This window comes from Ruditapes philippinarum, unplaced genomic scaffold (genome assembly GCF_026571515.1).
Source record: "Ruditapes philippinarum isolate M1 unplaced genomic scaffold, ASM2657151v2 ctg25118_1_1_1_1, whole genome shotgun sequence".
Taxonomy (NCBI): Eukaryota; Metazoa; Mollusca; class Bivalvia; order Venerida; family Veneridae; genus Ruditapes; species Ruditapes philippinarum.
The window spans coordinates 1-7661 of record NW_026858789.1 but is presented as its reverse complement, the minus strand read 5'-3'; the positions used below and the strand labels follow the sequence as shown (position 1 = coordinate 7661).

The 7661-nt window shown below is 33.5% G+C and overlaps 1 long non-coding RNA gene across 1 annotated transcript; it reads right to left on the bottom strand.

Moving 5' to 3' along the window:
* Positions 1-74: 74 nt before the first annotated feature.
* LOC132754281 (uncharacterized) lies at positions 75-3278 on the bottom strand. The gene is made up of 3 exons (XR_009629058.1): positions 3087-3278; positions 1270-1356; positions 75-158 (listed from the first exon to the last, which is right to left on the bottom strand). It is a non-coding gene; the product is annotated as an uncharacterized LOC132754281 (long non-coding RNA).
* Between the last annotated feature and the right edge of the window lie 4383 nt (positions 3279-7661).

Here is a 7661-nt window from a genome sequence, read left to right as displayed (position 1 = left end):
CAAATATGCTAACATAATGTAGTAATTACTTAATTGTCACAATGGAAACAAGTGTATAGATAAATGTCATACTCACAAGGAAAACATCTGTCTATACATAGTACGTGAGTGACAATACAATTTTCACCCGATGCACAGATTTCATTGCTTGGACAATTCTGGAAATGATGTAATGATATGCAATTTATAAATACTTCATGAATGTTAACTTCTTAGAGGCTGCATGTATGTAGAAGAAAATCCCGACCCAGTTGTGTTCAGCTCTGTCGGGAACTTATCAAGACTTGTTCCAAACCTAACCGATTAAAGGGAAAACGCGTGTCTTTTCATAGTTTAAGTTGTTGTTGATGTTCTTGGTTTGTTGGTGTTTTTTTTTTTTTTTTTTTTTTTTTTTTGGCTTCAAAATTAGGAAATGAAATTTAAAAACGTTTATGTTTTCTTGAATGGTTAACATGATATCACTTCCCTTATTTGGTATTGTGTGATTTTACAGCATCGTTGTGAGATATCATTTACTAACTGGACTCCTTTAAGGCCCATTAAGCCCCCCCCCCCCCCCAAATAAATAAATAATAATAATAATAATAATGATAATATTTTTTCGAAAGCTTTTCAATTTTGGTCCGAGTTTATAGTGACCAAAACATTACCTAAACTATCTTTTTCTCCTGTTGCTTCTTGGCAGTTATTTAGTAATGGTAATTTTGTATTTAGTATTGAAGCCGAAATACTGCTTTGTTTACATTTACTTAGCACTGCTTTCTCCAGGAAATAACATCGAACATGCTCAACGTTTTAAAACTAATGTTTGCTATTTCTAAAAAAGTAAATTTCATTTGTTTCTGACCTATTGTGCTCCTAATTATTTATATTGTTTAATGGACTCTACTAGACAAGATAAATAGAACGTACAAGGACACAGGATAAATGCATATCAAAGGGTGGATAACGAAATAATTGCCGGACAATATCGATTGCGATATTGTAAGTATTGACAAGACCTTTAATTTGATGGTTGATAGACATGAAAGAATGAAATGTACTTTGGTATATACATGTATACAAGTAATTCGAGAAAGAAATGTAATAAAATTCTACGTAAGCACAATTATAGAATCATAGAAACATTAACATAATTATGTTTTGTAAACGTTTAAAATATCAATGTTATTAATGTTCCAAGCAACCGTTATGGTTTTTATTTCACTAGTCAAGGTCTCGTGAACATTGTAGTGTAACAAATATGTAACTCCCAAATCTTGTACTTACGTTTAAGTTGCCGTGACAATTCCCATTGGATAAAACGTTTCTAGTATAGCCAGCATCAACATCTTGTAGAAGTAAAATTATTAAAACCTGCATAAAACCAAAGTATTAAATCATTCCGCGAAAAAAAAGAAGAAAAAAAGTAGATTTCTCGAGGGATATGAAACGATTAAATTAGAAGATAAAACTTACAGACTCGATTTGATTGAATCTGTTTAAGCTTGAAAAAAATCTCACACACTCAAATCCCTACCCCCTGCACCGGCTAAACCGGTACTTGGAAGGACGCAAGTTTTACGGCAATTTTGTACGCTAACAATTTACACCTGTTCCACATTTGTAATATAAATAAGTATTTGTATTTATAATGTTCAAAATGTAAAATCTTTGTTTTTTCTGCAGCAATATATGTTCATTCTATAATATACTGTAATTCCTTGTATAGTGTAAAGTTTAATTTCTTTTCTGTTCCTCTGAAATATTACTGTATGAGAGTCAATTATACACCATTTTTATAACTTTTACCAATTCCCAATTAATCATCAATAAATCAATACAATAAAATTTATATCGTCCGCTACAAATTCCTTCAAATTCCTTTGTATTCCGTGGTATCATTCTTTTTCACTGGACATACAACCTTTCATCAGAAGAGTGAACATTTACTAGATTGGTGTATTTTCAGCAGAGACTGACCTTAATTATACCGTTTTAAGAGGGTACCGATAGGGATATGCACCGTGACTAATAGTTTCTCTGAATTTTATCTAGGAAATGATAATTTTGTTATAAACTAATTTTCAATCAAAAATGCCAAATGTCCGTATATTAAAGATCGTTAGAAACAAACAGACATTTTTTAAGAATATTTACTTTTTCAAACTGATATCATGATATTTCACCAAATCGATTTTATACCATAGAATAATTTGTATGTCCATTTATAAAGGCTCCATATTCATATAATTATTTGAACTTATTTGGTTGACAGATATTTAATTTTAAATGCAAGCCAGAATTTCGGCACCAAATCAGCTATTATTTCAGGCACAAATTTAACTTGCACAAGGGCATAAATGTAGATCTGAATAAATAAATATATAACCTCTTTAAAAGGGATTGAGGCTAGGAACATGTTAATCGATTTGAACGACATTCACCACTTTGTCATAAATGCTTCGTATACTTCTATACATTTTATTACACTTTGTTCTATTCGTGCTTTAAAGTATTGCATGGTCAATTGCATTAAATTTTTAATTTTTTTTAGTGATAGCATGGAAGAAATGTTATGATAGCAGTAAACAATATCAAGTGAAGCTCTACTTCATTTTTTTTTCATTTAAGATTTTGGTATCACATCAACGTAAATAGATGAAAACCTCACCAACGATCAAAATCAAAAATAAATTGATAAATACCAATGGTCACTTATATTATGCACTTTTAAAGTAAAAGAATCAACAGTGAAAAAATGTAAAAATACTGTAAGAAGACTGTTAGTTACCAATGAGAATGCGCTTATCAATTCAGTGAGCAACATATTATTCACCTATTTAAAATCGCGTGGCCACGTATTAGCTATTGAGTGCCCACATAGTACATTGTAAATATGTTCCATTTATGCAACCGTATACAACTGCAAACTTTGCGTAATACAACAGTGAAATTAATTAAAATTAGTATTGAATACATTAGTTTTAATTTGAATCATTAATTATAGTAGTTCCTGTTATTGGATTATTCTCAGCATACCATTGATTAAATAAAAGTATGCTGTCACCCCACTAAAAAGAAAATAGAAAAGACTTAGTACTTACCAATAAGCATCCTAAAGCCTTCATATTTTTTTTCACTTCTCCTCTTTCAACACCCGTGTATGTCTATATATCCTCACTATATATAGTTTCTATTTCACCCAGATGTTGATGGCGTGTCAAGTAACCATTAGTTAACATTTTCATACAAGTCTGTCATTCTTCTCACCTTCCATCCCCACCACAAGCCGCCCCTATTCTATGGCTAATGTATAATATATAACTTTCAAAAAGTTCTCGTTATTGTAAATTCAATACAGACATGGTGAGATAACACGCCTTCCATCAAACATGCCTTCAATCAAACATCTCCCGCCTCTTGCTTTAATATTAACACCTTTTTAATTTAAATTATATGAATGGCCCAATCATGAAAGACACAGGTATATCAGTAATTATTATTCAAGATTTCCTAGTATTCTAAATTTTCAGGCCCTAATGTGTAGCGACAACAGATATTCTTTATTTAATCTAGTCATTTTTGTTATAGCAAAAATGCTGAAATTTCAATCAGTTATCTTCCTTATTTACTTCTTTGCCATGTTTGTATTATTATTTTTTGTTTTGTTGATTGACAAAAAAAACAAACAAACAAAAAACAACAAAAAACAAACAAACAAGGTAAATGATTCGAAAGAAACCTAAGCATTTAAAAGTGCAACAAGCGGTGACATTGTTTTAAATTTCTATCCAATTTGTAATAGGGGCAAGATGTGAGACGATGATTCGCGAAACACGAATCGGTTTGCATACAAGTTATGGTGGCTGATTTGGTACGCTTTTGTGCGTCTAGTTGTCGCTAGGGAATCAAACAAAGCGCCAAACGGCGCGTTGTCGGACTTCTGTCTTGTCGCCCTGTTGCTAACGATGCACTCCAATCAGCGCTTTGTCGTGCGACGTGTTGTCGCGATGTCACATTGTCGCTCGGTTCAAATCGAAGGATTGGCTTAAAAGCAAAGCGACAGGACAACATCACGATAACGCGCCACGCGACAACGCGCCGTTTTGTGTGCTTCGCTAGATACAGCTAGGACGACAAGAAAGAAGTCTTGGTAGGTAGGTAGGTAGGTAGGTTATTTTTTTCATCTTCTAACTATTCTTATAATAGCATAACCACAAAAATGTTCTGTATAAGAAATTCAATGTTGTCCGTAAATATATTTGACAAAAATGATTCGAATGCCCAAAATTTACAACTTACACATCATTTGAATACATTATTAATCAAATTTATGGAACATAATAATACATTAGGACATAGAAAGCAAGAATCCCTAAAGAATGTCCAACACAACATAATTGAACATGTTGCCGGCTCGGTTTGATTGAGCCTGTTCATGGACGATACTGTAAAGTGCAAACTACCGTCCACGCCCCCTTGCACCGGCTTAAGCAGAATTCAACATTTAAAATGAATTGGTACAATTTTGAATTTTGAAACATCTGCAGATGTGTTCATATGGCGGTTATCATGGAACCTTCACTAAGTGGCATTCCATGAAAAGCAGCATATGGTCCCCAAGTAAAAAAATGCGTGTGCCGTAAACGAGAAAACAATGGGCGGAATCAAACAAATGAAATTTAAAAAGGGTAGCAGAGGTTATGAAGCCTTCATATCACAGATAATACGTCAAAAGACAAATTTAAAAAGCAGGCCACATATCCTAAGGGTGATTCAACAGTATTCATGTGAGGAATACTGGAACCATCCAACAAGAAAAACGCCAGATAGAAATAACTAAATTAACACAAGCACAACAATTGTGTGGTGCTGAACGATCTTTGAGGATCGGAAATATAACGTCTATGATTGAATGTACGGGGCGACTTTTTACAGCCTCCACACGGCACAAATAACGTTGATGTGGCGATAAAAGAGAGGAGGCAAGAATCCTTAAACAAAATCCAACTCAACATAATTGAAAATGTTGCAGGCTCGGTTTGATTGAGCCTGTTCATGGACGGTACTGTAAAGTGCAAACTACCTCCACGCCCCCTAGCACCGGCTTAAGCAGAATTCAACATTTAAAAAACCTATGAAACAAGGGGATTTTGTCCGAGTAGGTAAGGGGATTATGTCCGCTCATAGAGGGGATTATGTCCGGATATGCGAATGTGATTTTGTCCGAAAGGGAATACGTCCTTACACCCATTTTATAATGACAGACTTCTTCATCACATGTATATAGAACCTTTCACTATGGTTTATCTCCATATCTTAACCCATTACTTCATGAGCATTTTGTGAAAAATGGCTGTTTTCATTGAAAAGTCTCCCGTTACAAGTTCAAATTTATACTACTATAAAAAAACTGCTTCAATACTAATCAAACTTGGCACAAATGTTGACTGGACCATTGCCCTTGCAACAACATGCTCAGGCTTAAGTTTTCTGTTACCATGGCAACCAGATGACATCTCAAAATTGGCCAAAAATCACTATTTTCCGTCAAAATTGATTCCAAAGTGCTGCAACTTCTCAATGGATTGAAGTAGAGTCAAATGCTTTAGGTTACACGTTATCTTATGATCAATCTGGGGTCATTTTGAGCCTCTCACAAGTCCAAAATTTTCTTGACGATGAGGGGGACTACCGTCCTCCTTCAAACCCCCTAAACAGAAGTGGGCACACACCCCTTCTGGCAACCCCCTGATGTATCTTTTGGTAGGGGGTCGCGCCGAAAAAGAGGTCACTTTTTAACAACATTTCTCAAACAAAAACAAGTGTTGGGGTCCAAAATAAGGCATTTTTTCACCATTAAAGACAACAATAAGGGGGTGGGGTGAAAAAGGCGTTGAAAGGCGTGTATATCGCGTAATGGGTTGATATGATTGTGACATCTTGTACAAATTAAACATGTTTATTTTAAAGTTCTGAATATGTTTACGTGGTATAATTTTAAGTTCCGAGTATCAACTTTAAACAATCCTAAAATGAAAACGAAAATTTAACATTTGTCAAAGTTCATTAATCAGGGCTGGGAATCAAAACTGCGTCGTATCCTACAAAATGTAAACAAACGCCGCCATCTTGGAACGAAAAATGTATGTTTTTGTTTATAACTCTTTTTGTTGGAAATGACTGAAAACCAGATATATGTATTAACACGCTACACTATTTTCCGCTTCGTTCGGTATATGTTGCTTAGACATCTATTTTGTTAAACAAAAGTTATAGCGAACTTGCAACTCGAAGCGGAGCAGAATTTTTATGAAAATGTGTGGATACGACGCAGTTCATATTGCTTTATCTATCGTTTCTCCTTCAAATCAATTATATACTCGTTTTCAGAGTTCACCATAAACTTCAAAACATAATTTTGCATCATGTACTAAATTTTCATTAAAAAGAGATGTTTATTTTCTTAGGAAATAATGATTTTTACGAAATGATACGACGCAGTTCAAAATAAAATATGATACGACGCAGTTGTATTTTCATTGCAGGCTGCATATTGGTTTTAAACTATTTAAATAATGTGCTAGGTATGCTAATAACGTCCAACAACATTTCTTGTTAACAACATAAGTCAAAAGCAGAGGTCACTCATTGGTTCCATAAAAATGAAAATGAAAAACAATTCTATTAAGACTGCATTTTTCAGTCGCATTTAAGTACCTATCATAAGCATCTACAAATTCCGAAAAGCTGTATCAAATGCAATATACATTGAAACACGTGATCGCACACCCATATGACAACGTGTTCCAGTGTTGCCTTAGCATACTTCTTAAATTGTTCCCGTGAGTTCGAAATGGGAGTGATTACTATTTTTGATTCCAGTGTAACCTCTCCTGGACCCTGTACTAGTATTAATCAGGAATGACCTTTTTTAAAAAAAAAAAAAAAAAAAAAAAGAAAAGAATTACAAATTTTGAAAATGTCTCTTGCTATCGAAGAGAGCTATGCGCAAATTGCATGCCTACTTTGTTACTTGTAATTAGCAATAATTTCCGTCAATTCCGTTATTACTTATGTCTTTTACGTGCCGATTTTATTGTATTCATTTTCTTAATAAATCGGTGAGAACAGATTGAGCTTTATTATTTTGAAACTGAACATTAAATTTTTAAAATTATATTATAAATGGTTAAGCTACAATATATTTTTGCAAGTAGGTTATGCGTTCCGTTTAGTCATTTTATGTTCAGCGCCGCGAAACTTTACCTCTGATTTTGTTGTATTGCATTTCTTTAGCCGATGAGAAAAGGTCTATGGAATGTATTTTCTATATTTGCACTTAAGTATCATTGTTCTCCATTAAAAAACTTTAAATTTACTCATGATACAACTACAGATTATTTTGTAAAGAAGGTGTCCGTTTTGCAAAGATATTTAACGCTGTGCACCGATAAATGTGATACAGTTATAGGCAGACATGATCTTTCAACAGTATTGAAGAAGTTTTCACAATATTAAACAGAAAAATTAGGTCAGATTATCACATCGAATTTTTCAACAGACTAGAGACATGGCATCTTAACATACCTTCATACTAAAGTGTGATTTTTATTTGATAATGAATTGCCTGAAAACTTAAACAAAAGGTTTTCAGAAAATGACTTCACAGAGGATTA